Below are 22,800 nucleotides of genomic sequence, written 5' to 3' on the forward strand. Positions count from 1 at the left end.
TTGAGGCTTTGCTTCTGTGTGTTGGCATCATTTTCCGATGTCATCCTCAAAGTCAGGTACCTATGACTCAGCCACTGTGTACCCCACCTAGCAGGTCCCAGGAACAAGTTGGGGTTAAAACAAAGATTTGCTTGTTTGAGAAAAGGACTGCTTTTTCCCTGGTCTAGCTTTAGATCATTCTGGGATGGCATCCTGTCTGCGGGCACCTCCTGGAAAAGACCTTCAACTTGGTTTAGGGAAATCTGCATTTGATGATAGAATGTTGGATGGTAGGAGGAATTTTAATATGTGAGCTGCAGCAAGGTGTTGTGTCCAACTCTTTCCAACTCCATGGACTGTAGCCCTCCAGGCTCCTCTGTCCATAGGATTCTCCAGGCAAGAATACTGGAGTGGGCTGCAATTCCCTTCTCCAGGGGATCTTCCCAACTCAGGGATCAAACCTGGGTTTCCTGCACTGCAGGCTGATTCTTTACTGTCTGAGCTACCAGGGAAGCCCTTGATCTGCAGCATAGGCTCCTTCAAATTTCCACTCCACGTTGTCTTGACTTCCTTAGCCAAACAACTAAGCACTTGGACACACCTGGTCTGAACTATTATTTCATATCCCTTCCAAACCCAGTTGGGGATAGTATACATAATCTCCATACATAACGGATTTTCCAGGATGGCCTCAAGTGCAAATATGGTTGGTGAGAGAAGTGTGGGTACAGTGATCCTGAACCACACTGTCAAAAGGCACGGGTCCTTCTCTCAGGAAGCCTGTGGTTTAGTGCGTGACGCTGCCTCGTCTGATAACTTGGTGCTTTTGCCACCAACACATGTGGCTACCATAGAGGCACCATCACAGGGGTGATTTTTCCTCTGTTTTTGGTGAAGGAAAAAGGGATAGAAAAAAGCAAATGAGGTGTGCATGGTGGTGGGGGGCAGCTTGGGAAAATGGGGGTTGTTCAGTTCTCTGAGGGTGGTCATTGGGAGGGTGGGCATGCTTCCTTGGGGGAAAGGAGGCTTGGAGGTGCAGCCTTCATTCTGTCACCATCATCTTCTCCAGCTCCTTCTTTTTTCATGTTTTATGGGAGAGATAGCAGGAGGGAGGCTGCAGAACCACTTGGGCAAAGCGAAGCTCCCATGGGTGCTCCCAACTCCCAGTCCTGCTGGGCATGGATGGGGCTTAGGACTAAGACCTACATTTGACCTTGATTGGGTGGCCATGGGTTGTGGAAGCATAAAGAGGATGGGGACATGGAGGGGGCGGTTAAGAAAAGTTCCAAAGAAGAAAAAGAAGAACATAAAGAGGGAGACAGAAAAAGATGAGCCAAGGAACAAATACAGGACTGCACAGGGGAGATGCCAAGGGCAGGAGACCTGGAGGAAAGTGGGAAGGGAAGGTGGGAGGTGATGCCAGGACCTGCTCTCTGTCTCCTGGAGGCAAAGGAAGCTGGGGTTGGCACAGCAAGGACTCCTCAACCATGAGACTTCCCAGGCCCAGGGTGGTCAGGGAAGGAGGTTTGGGAAGGGAAACGCAGAGAGCTTCACCCCAGGCTGCCTCTGGAGCCTGGAATCCCTCCAGCCTGGGAATAGAGGTGCTCTGAACCCCTTCCCACCCTTGGAACTGCCACCTGCCAGCCCTGTATGCCTTCAGGCAGACCTGTCTCTCCTTCCCACAGGCCTACTTACAAGCCAGCTGTCTGCCTTTCTTTCCCCTCCCCTCTAGCTCCCCCGCCTTCTAATTCTCAGAACTCATTCCCACTGGGTTCCAGGAAAGGGCTGGTGCAACTTTGTAACCAAACTCCCTGAATCCCTTTGTGTACCGGTTTACGCTCCTTTGCCCCTTTGTGGTGTCCTTCATGCTGGATCTGGTTACAGAGGGACTGACCAAGCCAGGCTGGCCCAGGACTCTCCAGGGATCATGGAGCCTCTAGGAGCTCTTTCTGCCTGGTGCCTGCGGGCCAGCCGTCCTGAGGGAGATGAACTGTGAAGAGTCCTGCCTGCAGCACCAGAGCTCATACCTATCTCCCCCGCGGGACGGCGATGATGATGGCAATGATAATGGCCATGATGGTGATTACAGTCTGCTCTTCCTCCGGAACTGGCTCCTTACACCTGGCTTGGCCCACCCTCCCTCCTTTCTCTCCATCCTGAGTTCTGACACAGCCTGCATCTCCAAGCTGACCCTTTCCTGGGGATTGCAAGGCTCTGAAATAGACAGAGGCCACGTTTTCACCTTCCTCGGAGAAATCTTTGGTGTCTAACTTGGCTGATGGCTGCAGTTTCCCTTTTCTGTATCTTCATTGTCTAGATCCTGTGTGAATGAGTTGAAGAAGATGGGATGTTTCTTAGCCCTTGAACTCATTCATTACCCTTCATGGAACATTGGAGGGGTTCTTCCTCCCTCCCCCCACCCCAGCACCTCCCATGTGGGCACATACAGTCAGATCGGAGTCAGGTGACAACCCCACGGGCCACCTTGCTGTGGTGGAAAGTGTAAGTTCAAGTCCAGAAGGCCTGGGCACTCTTTTGAACTCCACTAAGAATCAGCTGTGCAGTGCGGGGTAAGACCTTTCTCCAGGGATCACCTTTGGCACCTGCAGCTCTGGGAGACTGTGCCTGGGGTTGGCTTCACAACTTACTGGTGACAGTCTGGTGAGAGAAAGCACATGCTGAACAGGAGGGATTAGCACCAAGCAACTTCTGCTTGGAGATGCACAGACCCAAATCCAGCCCAGGCAGGGGTCTGTCGTCATCCTGCCCATCTCTCCCCAGTGGGTGCTGAAGTTCAGAATTACCACTCAAATTCTCTGAGTTCCTTTCCAGATTTCATGGAGGAGAAACAAAGGGAACAGCATGAGAGAGAGAGGAGAATGTGGGTTGATGGAGAGAGGAGTAAGGAGTCCTTTGCTCTGTGGCAGTCACTTGAAAGCATGAACAGGGAGGGGTTATGAGGTGTCTCGGGCTTCCTAGGTGGCGCAGAGGTAAAGAACCTGCCTGCCAATGCAGGAGATGCAGGAGACATGAGTTTGATCCCTGGGTCAGGAAGATCCCCTGGAATAGAAAATGGCAACCCACTCCAGTATTCTTGCTTAGAAAAGTCATGGACAGAGGAGCCTGGCAGGCTACAGTCCATGGGGTTGCAAAGAGTCTGACACGACTGAGGAACTGAGCATGCATGCACACATGTGGGGTATCTGGCTGTAAGGTCATTGCTCTGCAGGGACAGCTGTGGACTTGTGCAAGGCCTTGGTATGAGAGCCAGAAATCTTACTGGCGAATCAGAGGGCAGGAATCAGGTTGCCAAGTGTCCTTTCTAGGTTTCAGGTTGAGGTTGGTCCTGGGGTAGCAGGTAGCTTCTGATATAGCCTAGGTGATTAACAGCAGCTGAGGCAACATCAGTCATCACTATGGGTGGACAAGGTTCTATTCTAACAGGGCACCAAGCAGGGGAGAGGTCCCAGATGAAAGGTAGCAAGCTGATTTTTAGAAATGGATTGACCATCTTTATCATCAGAACAAACATTCTGCTCAGATCCTAAGTCCTGGGAAGACAGCAAAGGGAAAGGCATAGAGAAGTGGAAAGTGGGGGGAGAGCTGACAAGGAGTAAAATTTTCAGACAGGTACTTAGGGGTTTGGAATGGGTGCATGAAAGGTGTGGGAGCTGGTTGTTCAAGAGGAAGTCCTGGTCTATTGAATACAATCCAGTTCAATGGAGAGAACAGAGTGGCCCTAGCAAATATGCAGGTGAAGCTGGGTATACCCTGTTTCAGGGACTTGGGGGGCTTTCAGGACATGGGGAGGGGCTTGCTTAAACACTACTTTGTCCAAAATCCTCACTCCATAGTTGGGGAAGGGGAGGCCCGGGGAGGTCCCACATCTCATCAACAACACCTTTGTGCCCAGGTGGCCTTCGACTCCAGGGACAAAGATGGTGGTCGCTCCACTGTCAGGGGCTTTCCTGGCTGTACCCTCTCTGATGATCTTTGTTTCCTAGGAGCAGAGAGGGAGATGGATCTGAAGGGTGCCTGAAGGTAGGGGCTGGGGTGGGGCTGGGCCCATAGCAGCAGTTCTCTGAGAGTGGTCCTCAGACCAGCAGCATCAACATCACTTGGAAACTTGGTGTGTGTGTGTGCTAAGCTAAGCTTAGTTGTCTCCAACTCTTTGTGACACTATGGACCATAGCCCATCAGGCTTCTCTGTCCATGGGATTCTCTAGGCAAGAGTACTGGAGTGGATTGCCACGCCCTCCTCCAGGAGATCCTCCCAACCCAGGGATCGAACCCAGGTCTCTCTCATTGTGGGCAGATTCTTTACCATCTGAGCCACCAGGGAAGCCTGGTGGAAACTTGGTAGACATGCAAATTCTCAGTGTCTCCCTGGCCTACTAAGTCAGAATCTCTGGATTCTCTGGGTGGCCGATATGCCTGAGGGATGGAGAGTGGCTGACTTAAACCATTCTGGTGGGGTGCTAAGGGAGGCCCAGTGCCCCACACTGACCAGAAACCACTTGAGACCCCCAGCCACGCCAAAAGGAAGCTCTTGAGAGAACTCTCTCTGTTCCTCTTTGCCCTCCTCGGCATCCACAGTGCTCCTCAGGTCTGCTTTCCCCAGGCACATCCCACAGTCACCCCTCTGGGCCTGCAGCCTTATCTGCAGGTCCCAGATAAAGACTGAGTTGACCTAATCAGTCCGGCTCGACTGGCTGGCTCCAGGGAGGTCTGCCTGTGGTGCCGCCGCCAGAAATGGAGTGGCTCATGTGGCTGACCCCTCCCTCCACCCCCTGGGCCCCCCTGGCCGCCACCATCTCTCCTCCAGGAAACGCCAGGCCTTGGCAGGTGGACCCTCCCTCCTTCTCAATCAGCCGCAGCAACTTTATTCCTAAGAAAGATAAGGGGCGACTCTCTTTGGCTTCTGTGAAAAGCACAGTGGCAAAAGCTTCAATGTTAAGGGCAGGCTGTCAGATGGGTGGCTGCTGGGGGAGAGAAAGAGGAACGGGACTGAAAAGATCTCAGCCTGCCACACAAGAGAACAATACGTCATTGTATCTTTCAACAGTGTTTCAAGACAACCAACACTTTGAATGACTGTAAATTCTCTTCCAATATAGTCTGGATTTGGACTATATTGGAAGCCAAGTCTTTGCTCATTATTATGCCTACTTAAGTCAATTGATAGGGTAGGGTCTCCCCACATTGCAAAAAACTGGAATCCGGCTCAGAGACATCTGTTGACTTTCTCCTGGCATGAGTAAGCCCTTGGCTGGAGCAGGGACCCTGAGCCCTATTCCTGGTATCGTGGCAGGCACCAGAGCTAATGCCCATAAAGCTCCATCTGTAAGGGAGGTCGGCTGACAGGCCAGATGCATGTCTCCCAGATGTTCTTCCCAGGCTCAGCCTGTGTGGTATGACGGCTTTACTAAGGGATTTTTAATCCTAGGGAAAATGGTTGTCATTCAGGGTTGGCTCAAAAATGGGCAAAGTCTGCTGTGAGTCAAACCAAGAAGTAAGGCCAAAAAAAAAAAAAAGCAAAGAAGGGTTTCCATGAGACCCTGGGCAGCAATTTGGGGGCGAGATGGTGTTGTGGCCAGGAGTGAGGGAGGGGCAGAGGCTCTCAGGTTCATGTAGAGGCAGACAGAGGGCTTGTCCCAGTGCTGGGGATGGGGCTGGGAGGTCTTTCCTCTGCCGCTGACCAAAATTTCCTGTCTCTAAGTCAGTGCTCCCTTCCCTCTGCCTTCTTGCTCCAGACCTGGCAGACAGATAGACCCTGGAATACCTGGGGAAGGAATATCTGGTCGACTGTCAAATTCATGGTGAAGGCAGAGGATGGATGGTGGAAGGTGAGTTTAGGAGGGGGCTGTCTGGATGTCTGGAGAGACCAGAGGCAAAGCCTGGAGCCCAGGAGTTTGAATAGGCTCCGGGAGTTGATGATGGACAGGGAAGCCTGGCATGCTGCAGTCCATGGGGTCACAAAGAGTCGGACACTACTGAACCACTGAACTGAACTGGAACTCTGGGTGTGTTGGATATATGTTTTTCTTTCTGGGTCAGCTGAGTCTTCTTGCACAGATTCTCAATATGGCTCAGCGGGGTCTTTTGTGGTTGAGACAGGGAGACGCTTGAAGCCCCATCCCCTCAGCTCCTCCATTGCCTCTCTCAGTGACTTCTAAGCCACCTTGGAGGATCCTGGGGGTGCCACGGAACCCAGTTTGGGCACCACCACATGCTTGTGTGTACTAAGTCACTTCAGTCCTGTCTGACTGTTTGTAACTGTAGCCCACCAGGCTCCTTTGTCCATGGGATTCAGGCAAGAATACTGGAGTGGGTTGCCATGCTTTTCTCCGGGGGATTTCCCTACCCAGTGATCGAACCCACGTCTCTTGTCTTCTGCACTGGCAGGCAGGTTCTTTACCACTAGCGCTACCTGGGAAGCCCCAGGAACCACTGGAGAAGCCTAAGTAATTTGGCAAATCATTAAGCAAACTGGGTACTTCTAAGGCTCAGTATGAACTCTCAGGTGGCTCCAACTGCTTCCTCAGGAGTCCAGCCAAGTACGAGTGGTTGGGAGGCCTTTCGCTTTGCCAACCTAGGCCTGTTGCACCACAGCACAGGGGTGGGCCCTGCTACTAGAAAGACAGAGGTAGCGGCATCTACCTAGGGCAGGTGCCACCAGTGGCCGGGGGATCCATTTCCCTTGGAGGCCAGGGTTGTGTGGGGAGTGGTAAGGACAGTGTAGAGAAGCAGGCACTAAGACAGAAAGAGCAGCTACTTCCCCGGATCAGCCTTTCCTCTCCTCTAACGTTTCCTTGCTTGGTTCTCCACAACCCAGATGGTGAACATCAGACCCAGAGCTCTTCACACAAGAATCCACTTTCCCCCTCTTCCAACCACAATGCAAGTTTGGCAAACACTTCATCCCTTAAGTCCCTCATGGCACCCAAGAGCCAGGGGCCTGAGAACCCCTTCAGGAAGGACACTCTTTCTTGCAGAACCACATCTGTCAGTCTCCTAGGGTTCAAATTCTGTGTGAGGTTCTTCCTTCCATTGAAGTCAAGTCTGTTTACTCAAAACATCCTCCACCATGGGGGGCTCTTCTGTGCTGTGTAGTGGGTCTCTCCCCTAATGGAATTCAGTCTCTGCAAGAGCAGGGACTTTGTTCAGCTGAGAACAGTGCTAAGCGTACATGGAACAGTTAGTGATTGTCGAATGAGAGGATCACAGTGTGATCAGGGAAGGCAGCTGTCTGTTCTGTGCCTTTAGCTGTGCTGTGCCTCCTGCCGGGAACACCCTCCTGTCCTCTGTCCTTTGCTCTTTCCATTCCATGGTGATCGCTTCTCTCTCATCTCTGACTCACTCCAGCGATAGAATCTTCCCGGCTACCCACCACCTGCCACCATCCGTCTTTGGCCACAGTCCCTTAGGACACCTGTTGTGCTTTATCAGACCCTGCTTACTTGGCTTTCCTCTCTGGGTAAATTAAGGAGAGCAGGTTCAATTCAGGGAGCAGCCTGAAGACTGAACTGTGATGATGTGGGCCAGTCTTGGATGGCTACTGAAGACAGAGTCCATCATGGGCTCTGTGCGTGGGGACCCACTGTCTGGGGTGAGGTCAGCTCCTACTATGTCCTCAGAGTCACTTGTTAAATTTTCAGGGATTTTCCTGGTGTTTCAACACAACTTTTTGCTAAACCATGGTTGAACTGCAGCCATAGGCTTACCACAGATACAAGAGTTTGGCAAAAATCTGTTGCTGTTGTTCAGCCGCTAAGTCATGTCTGACTCTTTGCGACCCCGTGGACTGCAGCATGCCAGGCTTCCCTGTCCTTCACTATCTCCCGGAGTTTGCACAAACTCACGTCCACTGAATCAGTGATGCCATCCAACCATCTCATCCTTTGTTGTCCCTTTTCTCCAATCCTGCCCTGCATCTTTCCTTAGCATCAGGGTCTTTTCCAATGAGTCAGCTCTTTGTATCAGCTGGGCAAAGTATTGGAGCTTCAGCTTCAGCATCAGCCCTTCCAATGAATATTCAGGGTTGATTTTCTTTAGGATTGATTTGCAACAATCTAGGGATGCATTCTTTGAGAATCATTTGGGTAGATGGAATTTACAATAAAGAGTATTGTGTATTTTACTAATTATTTGTAAATTGTGTGCTTTGTATCAGCAAAATTTATTTTATTCATATGTTTTCTAAAGAGCCTATTGTTAAGCCTTTGCCAGCACCCCACATTGGGACTGTTTCATGTTCAACTGTTTTGTTAGAGGAGGATCAGGTGCTGTGAAATCAAGAGGAAGAGAAGTTTTCTTGGTCCTGTGGGGTTGGAAAACTCTAAAATGAACTTAGGGAACTGGTACTAAGAAGCCCCCAGCTCTGCTCACAGTCACGGATCTCATGTGTTCATGCTAAGTTGCTTCAGTTGTGTCCAACTCTTTGCAACTCTATGGACTGTAGCCCACCAGGCTCCTCTGTCCATGGGATTCTCCAGGCAAGAATACTAGAGTGGGCTGCCATGCCCTTCTCCAGGGGTGTCTTCCTGACCCAGGGGTCGAAATTACATTTCTTATGTCTTTTGCATCGGCAGATGGGTTCTTTACCACTAACACCACCTGGGAAAACCTCACCCGTGGAGAGATGAGGTCTAGATGCCTGTTTCCCAGTACTTGATCCTCTAGCATGCCAGCCTCTTGTGCACTCTCCCAGCTCTTTCCTGGTTCTCAGGGGCTGCACAGATGTCCTCAGCCTCCTCTGGCCTTTCAGGGGCTGGGGATGGGGGGAAGGTAGGGAAGGGGCCTCCCTTGGAGGCATTCTGAGGCACATCTGCCATGCTGTGCTCCCGGCTGTCCAGACATCATTCAGTCATGCTCTGACAGATGCATACAAATAAATCAGTCCACAGCAGGAAAGGGCTCAGAGAGTTCCAAGTCTAGTGAAACCAGATCTGGTCTGGAGGGACAGAGAGGAGCCACATCTGAGGGCGCCAGGAGGGCCAGGCCCCGGGCCAGACCTGGGTGCTGGTGTTCAGATGGGAGCCGGAGAGGCCTCTCCCCAGTAGGGGTCTTTCTGAGCCTTCTCCTGGCCCCAGGGGGCCGCTTGTCCTCTCCCCCCTCAACTGGACTTTTGATCTGTGAATCGGATGGGCCCCGTGTGTGAGAGCATGCAGCTGGCCAGCCAGCGCTCGCCCAGGTTCTTAGGCCTGTGGGCCCGGGTTAGTCCCTGGGTCCTGGAGGATGCATGCCTGGCCTGGAATGTTCACCAATCACGTTCACCTAATCCTAATCCCAACCTCTTGACTGGTCAGAGGGATTGGAAGCCTGCTGTTTTCCAATCACCAGAGTTGGATGAGAAGACCTGCTGTGTTCAAGGATGTACCTGTAGATGCTGTATGTTCGAAGTAGACATAGAGACAAGCACTGGTCTATTTTCGTGGTGCAAAGAATCACAAATTTTCCCTCCCCAGGAACTTCCTTCTGGGCCATCACATCCTTTTTTTTTTTTTCTGGGTCATGCACATAAGGGCTTCCATAACCTCATTTAGTGACAGGTCCCAGCATCTCTGGTCCATGTGTGCACACCCAGAGGGCAGTGAATGAGCCTCTTTCTGTGGTCTATCTTTCAAAACTCTTTAGCCGTGGCACATTCCTTCTGATTGTAAGCTAAAGAGAGTTGTGCCTAGGATAGCTTGCCCCAGTTCATGAGAGCTTGACTTCTTAGATTCAGAGGAAAATGAAGCCTTATTTTTCCTCCACTTGGAAACTGTCACTTGTGGAGCAGTGACAGCAGAGGAGCAGCGTGTCATTTGGGCTCATGGGCATCTCAGAAGGGGCAGCTCAATCCTGGATCCAGAAGACAGGGTCCAGTGTCCTGGAGTCCAAAGTGATGGCTAGAGCGGTCCCAGACAGTCAGCTTGGGAACACTTGTTCCAGGGCAGCACCAGCTCGCTGTCTGTCTTCTTATTGACGTATGGAATCCAGGCCGCTACTTCCTAGCCAGGAGCCACAGGAAGCAGACCTGTCTTGTTTCTCACACCCTAGCCAGCCTGCAGGGAACTGATGGCCGCCAGAGAGAGGCCAGGAGCCAGCAGGTGAAGGGTGCCCCCGACGGAGGCTTACCTCACCCGCCTGGCATCAGGGCTGACTCAGAGGACAGGGTCTCGTATCACTGCCCGCTCCCGTGCTCCCCTTGGCAGTTACCTCTCCGCAGTCAGAGTAGGCCAGCTCTTCTGCGCTTCCATAACAGGGCCTGACTGCGCCTGGCGTGCCCGCGCTGACAAAGTCCAAAAATAAATACAATCGACCAATAAAGATTTGAAATGTGACTAGTGGGCAGATGAAAAATGGGCATGTCTGATGGCTGTAGGTCCTGCAAGTCCAGCAAGGGATAAGAACCATGCAAGGACCACAGGAGGCCCCTTCTTCCCTTACTCAGTGTCCCTCGCACCAGCGGTCTCCAACCTTTTTTGGCACCAGGAACCAGGGAGATAATTTTTCCACAGACCGGGGAGGGGGATGGTTTCAGGATGATCCAAGCACATTACATTTATTGTGCACTTTATCCTGGTGGCTCAGACGAGACGATAAAGAATCTGCCTGCAATGCAGGAGACCTGGGTTTGATCCCTGGGTTGGGAAGAACCCCTGGAAAAGGGGATGGCTTTCCATTCCAGTATTCTTGCCTGGAGAATCCCATGGACAGAGGAGCCTAGTGGGCTATAGTCCATGGGGTTGCAAAGAGTCAGACATGATTGAGCAACTAACATTTATTTCTATTATGATTATATTGTGATATATCATGACATAATCATACAACTTACCATAATGCAGAATCAGATAATCAGGCATTAGATTCTCATAAGGAGCATGCAGCCTAGATTCTTTGCATGCACAGTTCATGGTAGCTCTTAGGGTTTTAGCTCCTATGAGAATCTAATGCTGCTGATCTGACAGGAGGCAGAGCTCAGGCAGTAACATGAATGATGGGAAGTGGCTATAAATACAGACGAAGGTTTGCTCATTCGCCCACCACTCACCTCCTGTTGTGCAGCCCAGTTCCTAACAGGCCATGACTGGTACCAGTCTGTGGCCCAGGGATTGGGCACCCCTGCCCTGCACAACAGCTCCCTTCCATCACTTCCTATTGTTGTTGTTGTTTAGTCACTAAGTCGTGTCCAGGCTTCTCTGTCCATGGGATTTCCCAGGCAAGAATACTGCAGTGGGTTGTCATTTTCTCCTCCAGGGGATCTTCCAGAGCCAGGAATCGAACCTGTGCCTCCGACTTGGCAGACGAATTCTTTACCACTGAGCCACCTGGGAAGCTCCTATCACTTCTTGTAAATAACAATAAATCCACAGCCAGGTGGGCACATATTCCTATGTGATTTTCTGATAGGGCCTACAGAAAGCTGTGCTGAGTCATCAGAGAGTGTGGGAGGGGTTTGTCATCTCCATTTTATATACTGAGAAGCTAAGAGAGAGGTTCAGTGACAGGCCCAGCCTGTAAAAGACAGGGCTGATTCTAGGAGAGAATATTCTGATTTCTAACTGGTAGCTCCTTCCTCTGCAGCAGATTTTCTCCCACCACTCCTCTGTCTGGTGTCCTGTGCTTTATCAAGCACCTGCTGCTTTAGGTTGATGCCTCATAGACCTAACAAGGACTTCCCAGGTGGTGCTAGTGGTAAAGCACCTGCCTGCCAGTGCAGGTTAGATGTAGGAGGCGTAGGTTGGATCCCTGGGTTGGGAAGATCTCCTGGAGGAGGGCATGGCAACCCACTCCAGTATTCTTGCCTGGAGAATCCCATGGACGGAGGAGCCTGGTAGGCTACAGTCCACAGAGTCACAAAGAGTCAGACATGACTGAAGTGACTTAGCATGCACACACAGACCTGATAAATCAATCTATGACAAGACTTCATCAGATATAAGCAATGTGGATGGCCAGAAAAGAGATACTTTTGAGTGGGTTACATGGTGGCTTTTGATGTAGAATTGCCAGTTTAGCAAATAAAAATATGGATACCCAGTTCAATGTGAACCTCAGATAAACAATGACATTTTTAGTCTAAATATGTCCTAAATATTGCTCAAGACTCACTTTATACTAAAAATCTGATATTTAGATTGAACTAGGTATCTGTATTTTATCTGGCAAGCCTATTTTAATGGTCCCTAAAACCGTGGGAACATCATTTTCATTATTGCCAGACAAGCTCTACATTAGAATATAATGATTTGTTAGTCAAGGAGGGTGTCTTAGAAAAAGGTTAAGTTTCTGGGGGGATTTGAAATTAGTTTTGTGGAACTAACTAGGTGATAGGCAGGGATGAGTTGAACTAAAAATCCTAGAATCTGTCCGATTTATACAACCTTCACATTTCCAGCCATTGGTTTTCATGGCCCCATAGCTCTTGGATGCTATGTATGTTATTGTTTCATTTTGTTGTATTTTCCACTCTTTTTTCACTTTTGTGTTTCAGTTTGTTTAATTTCCATTGACCTGTCTTCAAGTTCACTAATTCTTTCCTTTACTGTTTTGAGACTATGGATGAGTCAGCCGTTGGATTTCAGCAGCAAGAATCAACTCTCCAGAAATGGACAAGGTTGTAGCTGTGAGTGACTGACCATAAGAAAGAACTTTCTGTAGTGGAGGATGTGGAGTCCTGGAAGGGGAGGTTGAAGGAATCTGATCTCCAACACAGCTTATGTGGCATCCTATGGCTAGGGCCTGAGGCTCCAGCCTTGTCATGTCTTTCCTAACACAAGCATTGCATCTGCTGTGGTTTAAAGGTGCAGGGAGAGGTTTTCCTGATGTTTTTCCTAAGGTGCCAAGGCTAATTCCACATGGAAACTGGGCAAAGACTTGAGCCCAATAAAGGTAAGTGGGAAATGAAAAACATCAGGGAGAGAGTCAAGGTGAGAAGATTTCCACCCTTAAGAGAAGGCCAGCTTAATTTGCAGGCTTGAGGCCTCTAAGTCCATAGCCTTGTAGTGGGTATTGTACTGGGTCAGGGAGCCTTGCAAGGTGAGAACATGCTGGACAGTTCCTGGAGATAACTATGCACATTCTAAAGATCATAAACACCTGGTTTGGGACCACAGTAGATGTGCTTTGCCCACATTTACGAGTGCCTATGATTATTGGGGTAACACCCTGTGGTGGTAACTCTGGGAACTATAATGTTAAATAGGGCTCAGTCCCAGCTTTATGGGGCGTTTACTTAAGAAATACCTGGAATGGTTCCCTTAGATCTTAGGTTTTTAAAATTTTTTTCCTGTTTGACTTTCAGCTTAAATATCAATGACTTCAACATACTTTTCCTACAAATCTAATCCAATGTTCCCCTTCCCTCATTTCACATTCCTGTAATCATCAAGATCTAATATTTTCTTGTTTATTTATTGCCTTATTTACTCATTGGCTATTTTTCCCTCCTAGAATATAAGCTCAGCAAGGATCTGTAACAGGTTTCCTCCTCCCATTCCCGGTTGTATTTCCCTTGTCTTACAAATAATAGGTATTCAGTACAGTTTATTTAATGAATGAAGAAAAGGAAAATTCTTTGGTCATAGTTTTTGCTGCTATATGGTGAATTAGTATTGGACCTAAAGAGGATTCCAGAACTCCTTTTAATATTCAACTGTGTTTTTGTCCAGTTTCTTGTTTAACAGCCTAACAAGCATTATGCAAAAACAGAAGGCAGAATAGTCTCAGATTGTGAGATTTTAGAAGACCGTGTCTGTGTAACTCTTTTCTTACAGTGATGAGCTAATGGACAGAAGGAATTAATGGATGCTTTGCTGACTGACTGATTAATTAAAGTTTAAGCTCGGGGAGGCTCTGACACTGTGTGGCATTCCTTTGTGAGCTGCCATTCCTCTCCTCCAGTTGTTCTGAAGATCCATTCTGTGTGGTAGATGAGTGCTTAGGTCCTAGAAACCTTGAAGAATAAAGAACATGGATTCACACAATCCATATACAAAGGAATATATTTATCTGATTGAAAAAACTACAACTTCATATTTAAATAAGGCAATTTACAGCAGTGCCTTGTGAAGCGTATCTCTTACAGGAAATGACTATGATTTTAGGCATCCAAACACATAATAAAATCCAGCAATGGGTTGTCAGTTCTGTTAAGTCTGTCTCTGAGTGCCTGGCTGAGCTGCCTGAGGAAGCAGAGTCCTTTGCAGCTTTGAGGTCAAAGGTCTTGTGTCAACAGGTGCTAGGGTCACAACAGAATTTGACCTCAGATCTTGCTAAGCTAAACAGACCTGACTTTCTGCTCAAAAGTAACAGGACAAAGGAGTGTGGTGGGGGAAGCAGGAGAGAGGAGACAGAGAGTGATAGAGACACAAAGAGAGGCAGAGAGAAGGAGAGACAGGGACAGAGAGAGATGGACAGACAAACATAGAGGTAATTGGTTAATTCATTCAGTTATTTTTTTCTATCACATTTATTAACCTCTTACAAGGGCTAGACATGTTACTAAGCCTTGCTAGTCTTGGCAAGATGAAACAGATAAGGCCTCTGACCCTGCACGATGGTGCTGAAAAGGTAAAGGACACAGATGTTGGAGTTGGTTTGGAGGAAGACAGCTGGCTTGGATTGAGATATATTGGTCTTGAGAGGCCAGCAGGACATTGAATTGGAAGATTCCAGTCATCATTTTGCCTCTGTATGCATGCATGCTGTCACTTCAGTTGTGTCCAACTCTTTGCGACCCCGTGGACTATAGACTGCCAGGCTCCTTTGTCCATTGGATTCTCCAGGCAAGAGTACTGGAGTGGGTTGCCATGCCCTTCTCCATGGGATCTTCCCGACCCAGGGATTGAACCCGTGTATCTTAGGTCTTCTGTACTGCAGGTGGTTTCTTTACCACTAGCGTCACCTGGGAAGCCCAATTTTGCCTCTAGACCCACAGTTCAACTGCCTAGACCCACAAATCCTAGCTGGCATTTCCTCTTGGGCATTTTGAATTCAATACACCCAAAGCTGAATTTCACCCCCACACATACTTCTCCTACATGTTCCCTGCCCTTTGAACAGCCCTGCCACTAGCCCAAGCTGGAAGCCCAGGAGCCCCTCTGATTAATCCACCTCCCTCATTCTCCATTTCCCACTTCCCCGATCTGAACTCCTGTCAATTTCATCTCCAAAATATCTCTTGAATCCTCATCTTCCCTCTCTCTAATTTAAGTCCCAGTTTGGACTTCCGCCACGTCCCATCTGGCCTCCTACAATAGTCCTTCCTCTCACTGGTCTACCTAACCCCCTCTGGCCCCTTCTCTCAATCTCTCTCCATCAAACAGCAGCTAGAATGACATTTCAAAATGCCAGTCCATTTCACCAGTGCCCTGGGTAACATGTCTCAGTGGCAAATCCTCTTGCTCTCAGAAAGATGACAAATGTCTGACACAGCTTCAAAGTGTTACCCATCAGGGTTCTTGGTATCCTTAATCTATAGAAATTAATCAGAGGCCAGACAAGAAATCCAGGCAAGGCTTTATTGTGGCCCCTGCTGCAGCAGTGGGGAACGAGAACAAACATGTTCCCTTGCTCCTTCCTGAGTGGGGGCAAGTTGGTTCCTTATATGGGGTGAGGGTAGGGGGCTGTCAGAGGTTGGACCAGAGGGGTGAATTTGGTGGTTTGCTCACCCCTTTGGTTGTGTTGTATGCAGGGGGCATATGCAATACTCTGCTATTTCCCCTGACCCCCTGCTTTTGCTCCCAGCTCCTCAGAAGTGGCAGTTGGGCTTTTTGGTCTTTTTGTATTTTGTTGTCCATAATTTGCCCCAACCACGTATGCATGACATTTTTAGTCCTTTATAGTTTCTTTGTATTTTGTTACTCAAGGGACACCTTTGTCCAGGGGCAGGCACTGCAGAAAAGTGTCTCAGGCCCCAGGTTCCAGCCTATCTCACAAGGAACAGCATCTCTGATCCTCGAGCCTTGTCCCCTGTCTGCATCTTCATTTGCTCTGTTTCAACTACATGGACTTTCTTCAGCCCTGTGCTTGCCTTGCTTCTTCTGCAGAGCTTTTGCATATGCTGTAGGCAGAATAATGACTCCCTCAAGACGCCCGTCTATTAATTCCCAGAACCTGTGAATGTGCCACACTCCATGGCAGAAACGGGAAGTAAAGTTCTAGATGGAATGAAGATAGTTAATGAGCTGATCTTAACACAGGGAGATCATCATGGATTATCGGCATGGGCCCAATATAATTTTAAGAGTCCTCAAAGGTGGAAGAGAGGGATGGAAGAAGGTTGGAGTGACTTGGTAGCAGAAGGACTCAACCCATCCTAGCAGACTTTGAAGACTGAAGGAAGCCATATGCTGGAGAATCTAGGGAGCTTCCAGAAGCTAGATGAGTCAAGGAGCCTTCAGAAAGAATTGCAGTCCCATTGACACTTTGATTTGTGCTCAGTGGGATTCGTATCTCTCTTCTAAATTACAGAAGTATATGATAATAAAAGTCTGCTGTTTTAAGCCACTATGTTTGCGGTGATCTGTTACAGCAGCCGTAGGAAACTAATATGCATACTGTCCCTTTGCCTGGAATGCACTTCTTCCACTTTGTTCTCTATTTAACTCTTCAGATTTTAGCCAAGTGCCATTTTCTCAAGATCCCCCGTCTAGGTGACAGCTGCCTTTATAAGAGGTACTCTAAGCTTTGTCTTCCTCTCCTTTTTAATCATTTGTTATAATTGCAGTTGTGTGTGTTTATATGAGATGCAGCACATTATGCTGGTTAAAAGCCCAGATGGACAGAGGGATTGACATGTACATACTGCTATATTTAAAATAGATGACCAACAAGCACCTACTGTATAGTACAGGGAACTCTGCTCAATATTCTGTAATAAGCTAAATAACAAAATAATTTGAAAAAGAATAGAAAAAAATAAAACAAAACCCCAAAAAAGTAAATACCAGAGGAGTCCCTTGCAAGAACTTCATGTATTTACTTCTCTCTGTTTACAGATTTCTGCATCAAGTTTCTAATGTTCTAAAACTTTCATATTCAAGCTATTTTAATGTTATCAGTCTCATAAAACAAATTTAAAACAGCCCTACAAGGGAGATGTTAAATAAATGAAGAGCATTACAGCTAGAGTCTGGGTACTTATCTTGTCATTGCTGAATTTTTGAGACACCAGTTACTGGTCAGTTAATGGATATCTTTATTGATAAAAGTAAGTAACATGATTTAGGGATTAAAAAAAAAGCACAAATGGACCCTTGAGCTTAATGTCCTGGATTTGAATCTGGCTTCCATCTTTTACCTGTCTGACCTTGCACCAGTCATTTGACCTTTATATGCATGCTTCAGTTATCTTGCTGATAAAGCAGAAATGATAATGGTATCTCTCTCATAGTACTGTTGTGAGAGCTAAGGAAGTTCATAAAGTGCCTAGAGCAGTGTCTGTGCTACAGTAAGATATTGCTGATACATATTGTCTATGTTGACCTTTCCCTGCAAAATGGTATCTTCTTTCGGGACAGGGATGGAGGCTACTCCTGCTTGCCATTTTTATTTGACACCTGCAAGGATTTTGGCACATTAAAATAGGTGCTCAGTATATATATGTGTGTGTGTATATATATATATATATGTGTGTGTGTGTGTGTGTGTGTGTGTGCGCGCGCATAATGCATGAATACATGAAAGAAAGAATTGGTGCAGAATTTGAGTTTGGGAGAGAATGGATCTCAAAATACATACCAGAAACGACTGCTTTCCTCAACTGGTGACACTAAAGGCAGGATTTCTCAAGATTGGCACAAACTGACATCTTTATTTGGACAATTCTTTGGTGTGAGAGCTGCTCTGTGCATGGTAGGATGTTTATCAGCATCCCTAGGCTCAATCCAAAATGGATGGGTCATAGTGGAGAGTTCTGACAAAACATGGTCCACTGGAGAAGGGAACGGCAAACCACTTCAGCATTCTTGCCTTGAGAACCCCAGGAACAGTATGAAAAGGCAAGAAGATCTGACACTGAGAGATAAACTCCCCAGGACGGCACGTACCCAATATGCTACTGAAGAAGAGCAGAGAAATAGCTCTAGAAGGAACGAAAAAGCTAAGCCAAAGCAGAAACAATGCCCAGTTTTAGATGTGTCTGATGGTGAAAGCAAAGTCTGATGCTATAAAGAACAATATTGCATAGGAACCTGGAATGTTAGGTCCATGAATCAAGGTAAATTGGAAGTGGTCAAACAGGAGATGCCAAGAGTGAATATCAACATTTTAGGAATCAGTGAACTAAAATGGACAGGAATGGGAGAATTTAATTCAGATGACCATTATATCTACTACAGTGGGCAAGAATCCATTAGAAGAAATGGAATAGCCCACAGAGTCAACTTAAGAGTCCGAAATGCAGTACCTGGGTGCAATCTCAAAAACAACAGAATGACCTTGGTTCATTTACAAGGCAAATCATTCACTATCACAGTAATGCAAATCTATGCCCTAACCACTGATGCTGAAGAAGCTGAAGTTCAACGGTTCTATGAAGACCTACAAGACCTTCTAGAACTAAAACTAAAAAAAAGATGTCCTTTTCGTCATAGGGGACTGGAATGCAAAAGTAGGAATTCAAGAGATACCTGGAGTGACAGGCAAATTTGGCCTGGGAGTACAGAATGAACAATGGCATAGGCTAAGAGGGTTTTGCCAAGAGAATGCACTGGTCATAGAAAACACCCTCTTCCAACAACACAAGAGATGACGCTACACATGGACATCACCAGATGGTCAATACTGAAATCAAACTGACTGTATTTTTTGCAGCCAAAGATGGAGAAGCTCCATACAGTCAGCAAAAACAAGACCGAGAGCTGACTGTGTCTCAGCTCATGAACTCCTTATTGCCAAATTCAGACTTAAATTGAAGAAAGTAGAGAAAACCACTAGGCCATTCAGGTATGACCTAAATCAAATCTCTTATGATTTTACAGTGGAAGTGACAAATAGATTCAAGGGATTAGATCTGTTAGACAGAATGCTTGAATAACTATGCATAGCGGTTCGTAACACTGTACAGGAGGCAGAGATTAAAACCATTTCTAAGAAAAAGAAATCAAAAAGGCAAAATAGTTGTCTGAGGAGGCCTTATAAATAACTGAGGAAAAAAAGAGAAGCTAAAGGTAAAGGAGAAAAGGAAAGATATACCCATCTGAGTGCAGAGTTCCAAAGAATAGCAAGGAGAGATAAGAAAGCCTTTCTAAGTGAACAATGCAAAGAAATAGAGGAAAACAATAGAATGGGAAAGACTAGAGGGCTTCCCTCATAACTCAGTTGGTAAAGAATCTGCCTGCAATACTGGAGGCCCAGGTTCAATTCCTAGGTCTGGAAGATACTCTGGAGTAGGAAATGGCAACCCACTCCAGTATTCTTGCCTGAAAAATCCCATGGACAGAGGAGCCTGGCGGGCTACAGTCCATGGGATCACAAGAGTTGGACACAAAGTAGCGACTAAACCACCACCACCAGATATCTCTTCAAGAAAATTAGAGATATCAAGGGAATATTTCATGCAAAGATGGGCACAATAAACGACAGAAACAGTATGGACCTAACAGAAGCAGAAGATATTAAGAAGAGGTGGCAAGAATACACAGCAGTATACAAAAAAAAATCTTAATGACCTGAGTAACCATGATGGTGTGATCACTCACCTAGAGCCAGACATGCTGGAGTGCAAAGTCAACTGGGCCTTAGCAAGCATCACTATGAAAAAACTACTGAAAGTGATGGAATTCCAGCTGAACTATTTCAAATCCTAAAAGATGATGTTGTTAAAGTGCTTCACTCAATATGCTAGCAAATTTGGAAAACTCAGCAGTGGCCACAGGACTGGAAAAGATCAGTTTTCATTCCAATCCTAAGAAAAGCAATGCCGAAGAATGTTCAAACTACCTCGCAACTGCATTCATTTCACATGCTAGCAAACTAATGCTCAAAATTCTCCAAGCAAGGCTTCAACAGTACATGAACTGAGAATTTCCAGATGTACAAGCTGGATTTAGAAATGGCAGATGAACCAGAGATCAAATTGCCAACATCCTTTGTATCACAGGGAAAGCAAGAGAAATCCAGAAAAAGCATGTACTATTGCTTCATTGACTATGCTAAAACCTTTGACTGTGCGGATCACAACAAACTGTGGAAAATTCTGAAAGAGATGGGAATACCAGACCACCTGACCTGCCTCTTGAGAAATCTGTGTACAGGTCAAGAAACAACAGTTACAACTGGGCATAGAACAACAGACTGGCTCCAAATTGGGAAAGCAGTATGTCAAGGCTGTATATTGTCACCATGCTTATTTAACTTACATGCAGAGTACATCATGTGAAATGCCAGGCTAGATGAAGCACAAGCTGTAATTAAGATTGCCAGGAGAAATATCAATAACCTCAGATATGCAGATGACATCACCCTTATGGCAAAAAGCAAAGAGGAACTAAAGAGCTTTTTGTTGGAGGTGAAAGAGGAGAGTAAAAAAGCTGGTTTAAAACTCAACGTTCAGAAAACTAAAATCATGGCATCCGGTCCCATTCCTTCATAGCAAATAGATGGGAAAACAATGGAAACAGTGACAGACTTTATTTTCTTGGGCTCCAGAATCACTGCAGATGGTGACTGCAGCCATGAAATTAAAATGAAAGTGAAAGTCTCTCAGTCATGTCCGACTCTTTGTGATCCTATGGACTGTATAGTCCATGGAATTCTCCAGGCCAGAATACTGGAGTGGGCAGCCAATCCCTTTTCCAATTAAAAGATGCTTGCTATTTGGAAGAAAACCTATGACAAATCTAGACAGCATATGAAAAAGCAAGACATTACTTTGCCGACAAAGGTAGTCAAAAAGGTAGTTTGATTCCTTTGTAGTCAAAGCTATGGTTTTTCCAGCAGTCATGTATGGATGTGAGTTCAGTTCAGTTCAGTCACTCTGTCGTGTCCGACTCTTTGAGACCCCATGGACCACAGCATGCCAGGCCTCCCTGTCCATCACCAACTCTCAGAGTCTACCCAAACTCATGTCCATTGATTTGGTGATGCCATCCAACCATCTCACCCTCTCTCATCCCCTTCTCCTCCTGCCTTCAGTCTTTCCCAGCATCAGGGTCTTTTCCAATGAGTCAACTCTTCGCATGAGGTGGCCAAAGTATTGGAGTTTCGACTTCAACATCAGTCCTTCCAATGAACACTCAGGACTGATCTCCTTTAGGATGGACTGGATGGATCTCCTTGCAGTCCAAGGGACTCTCAAGAGTCTTCTCCAACACAGACAGTTCAAAAGCATCAATTCTTTGGTGCTCAGCTTTCTTCACCGTCCAACTCTCACATCCATACACGACCACTGGAAAAACCGTAGCCTTGACTAGACGGACCTTTGTTGGCAAAGTAATGTCTCTGCTTTTTAATATGCTGTCTGGTTGGTCATAGCTTTCCTTCCAAGGAGTAAACGAATTTTAATTTCATGGCTGCTGTCACCATCTGCAGTGATTTTGGAGCCCCCCCAAAATAAAGTGAGCCACTGTTGCCACTGTTTCCCCATCTATTTGCCATGAAATGATGGGACTGGATGCCATGATCTTATAGTTTTTTGAATGTTGAGTTTTGAGCCAATTTTTTCACTCTTCTCTTTCTCTTTCATCAAGAGGCTCTTTAATTCTTCTTCCATAAGGATGAAGAACTTCCATAAGTTCTGCCATAAGGATGGTGTCATCTGCATATCTGAGGTTATTGATATTTCTTCTGGCAATCTTAATTCCAGCTTGTGCTTCATCCAGCCCAGCATTTCTCATGATATACTCTGCATATAAGTTAAATAAGCAGGACGATAATATACAGCCTTGATGTACTCCTTTTCCTATTTAGAACCAGTCTGTTGTTCCATGTCCAGTTGTAATTGTTGCTTCCTGACCTGCATACAGGTTTCTCAAGAGACAGGTCAGGTGGTCTGGTATTCCCATCTCTTTCAGAATTTTTCACAGTTTATTGTGATCCACACAAAGTCTTTGGCATAGTCAATAAAGAGAGTTTTTCTGGAACTCTCTTGCTTTTTTGATGATCCAGTGGATGTTGGCAATTTGATCTCTGGTTCTTCTGCCTTTTCTAAAACCAGCTTGAACATATGGAAGTTCACGGTTCATATATTGCTGAAGCCTGGCTTGGAGAATTTTGAGCATTACTTTCCTAGTGTGTGAGATGAGTGCAATTGTGCAGTAGTTTGAGCATTCTTTGGCACTGCTTTTCTTTGGGATTGGAATGAAAACTGACCTTTTCCAGTCCTGTGGCCACTGCTGAGTTTTCCAAATTTGCTGGCATATTGAGTGCAGCACTTTAACAACATCATCTTTTTGTGTTTGGAATAGCTCAATTGGAATTCCATCACCTCCACTAGCTTTGTTCATAGTGTTGCTTGCTAAGGCCCAGTTGACTTTGCACTCCAGGATATCTGGCTCTAGGTGAGTGATCATGCCATCATGATTATCTGGGTCATGAAGATCTTTTTTGTACAGTTATTCTGTGTATTCTTGCCACCTCTTCCTAATATCTTCTGCTTCTGTTAGGTCCTTTTTTGAGCCCATCTTTGCATGAAATGTTCCCTTGGTATCTCTAATTTTCTTGAAGAGATGTTTAGTCTTTCCCATTATATTGTTTTAGTCGGACCATAAAGAAGGCTGAGCACTGAAGAGTCGATGCTTTTGAACTGTGGTGTTGGAGAGGACTCTTGAGAGTCCCTTCAACAGCATGGAGATCAAACTAGTCAATCCTAAAAGAAATCAGTCCTGAATATTC

The sequence above is a fragment of the Giraffa tippelskirchi genome, chromosome 3, assembly GCF_054371585.1.
Source record: "Giraffa tippelskirchi isolate mGirTip1 chromosome 3, T2T-mGirTip1v1.2.pri, whole genome shotgun sequence".
Classification (NCBI taxonomy): Eukaryota; Metazoa; Chordata; class Mammalia; order Artiodactyla; family Giraffidae; genus Giraffa; species Giraffa tippelskirchi.